This window comes from Phascolarctos cinereus, unplaced genomic scaffold (genome assembly GCF_003287225.1).
Source record: "Phascolarctos cinereus isolate Bilbo 61053 unplaced genomic scaffold, phaCin_HiC Scaffold_726;HRSCAF=1367, whole genome shotgun sequence".
Taxonomy (NCBI): domain Eukaryota; kingdom Metazoa; phylum Chordata; class Mammalia; order Diprotodontia; family Phascolarctidae; genus Phascolarctos; species Phascolarctos cinereus.
The window spans coordinates 415,963,004-415,964,789 of record NW_027556098.1 but is presented as its reverse complement, the minus strand read 5'-3'; the positions used below and the strand labels follow the sequence as shown (position 1 = coordinate 415,964,789).

Sequence of the window (1,786 nt, the reverse complement as noted above, 5' to 3'; positions counted from 1 at the left end):
TCTGATCAGCCATCCGGGTTGTCATGGGCTGGAAATTTGTTCCACTCTGTCTTTTTGTGGGTTCTGCTGCTTTAGAATTTGTTTTGAGCCATTTTTTACAGGTATTTGGAGGAGTTTGGGGAAGAGGTCATGCAAATCACTGATTTTACTCCACCATTTTGGCTCTACCCCTCTATAGACATTCTTAAGGGCTTTGTTTAATACATTAACAATATTTTATATCTGTTGTCACCCTTAAATTCTTAGTTACATCAACTTTTAAGATTTCATTTTTTAAAAAATTTACATCAATCGTATTTTAAAAGCACATTAAGAAAATCTCCCCACCCAAAAGTGAGTTCCTTCATGCAGCAGAAAAGTATAAGATACACCAAAAAGAGCCTCCTGAAGGAAAGTTGAACCCCTTATGTCACATTTTTCCAATATTTAATTGACTTTCCCTTTCCAACTACCAATAAGACATCCAGGAAAATCAAACAAGGTTCAGTGTTAATCTCAAATCACTGACATCGGAATTGTATCTATTACCCAGGTTACTCATCATGTTCCCAAAATAGATCCCTGTTGTCTACAATGACATCTTGGAAGAATTTAATCTCTTATTTTTCTGTAGGATCTTATGGACCTGACCACCGTTGTTCTCCCCAAGATATTGAGAAAATGATTCCAAGTGACTTGTTGTTGGCCATCCTATTCCTTGCCCAGATTGGAATTGGACTTCTAGGAAATTTCTTCCTGCTGTGTCTTTATACCTTTACTTTCCTCACTGGTCACAGCCTAAGGCATATAGACTCTATTTCTGTCAACTTGGTCCTGGCCAATTTGAAAGTGCTTCTGTCTAAGAGTCTCCCTCAGACAATGTTCTATTTGGGCTTGAAAAATTTCCTGGATCCTGTTGAGTGTAAGCTTATCCACTATCTTCACAATGTGTCCCGGAGTATATCCCTCAGCACTACCTGCCTCCTGGGTGGTTTTCAGGTCATCACCATCAGTCCCAGTAACTCCAAGTGGTCAGAACTCAAAGCCCAGGCTCCAAAGTACATTGTTTCTTCTTGTCTCTTCTGCTGATGCTTCTATCTGTTGATAAATTTCACTTTACTTGGGACCATGCATAACTCAATGTTCATGAGTAACAACACAAGATGGTGGCATTTGGGGTATTGTTCAGTTTCAGGTCCTACCTCATTTAATGCCTTAGTCTATTTAATTATCTTTACACTTCCTGATGTCATTTGTGTGGGATTCATGATATGGGCCAGTGCCTACCTGGTTTTTCTTCTTCATAGACACCAACAGCAAGTCCAACATATTCACAGTCTCCATCTTTCTCCCAGAACTTTACCTGAGATAAGAGCCACCCATGCAATCATTTTACTAGTGTGCACATATGTCTCTTTCTATTCCATTGATTCCATCTTGTCATTTTGTGTCTTTCAATTTGACAAATATCATTCCTTTCTCATGCCCATGGGACAATTCATGGCTGCATGTTTCCCAGCTATTAGTCCCTTTGTCCTGATGTTCTATGATTCCCAAATTCACAGATACTGTTATGATCTATGGTGCAAGAAAAGTTCTCAATAATTTCCTGTTCTAAGGGCAGAACTAAGCTGGCAAAGAAAAGGCAGCATTTTACCTGAGCTTTCCTAAATTCCCCTTGAAACAACTTTAAATAAGTCCACAAAACAAATTCTAGAGGAGCATAACCCAAAAAAGGATAGGGTGAAATAATTTTCCAGCATAAGACAACTTAGAAAGTCAACAGGAAAGGTCTGTTGTACCTGGG

General features: G+C 38.9%; 1 pseudogene; it reads left to right on the top strand.

The window, feature by feature from the left end:
- Positions 1–660: 660 nt before the first annotated feature.
- LOC110220155 (vomeronasal type-1 receptor 4-like) lies at positions 661–1,584 on the top strand (annotated as a pseudogene).
- Positions 1,585–1,786: the final 202 nt, after the last annotated feature.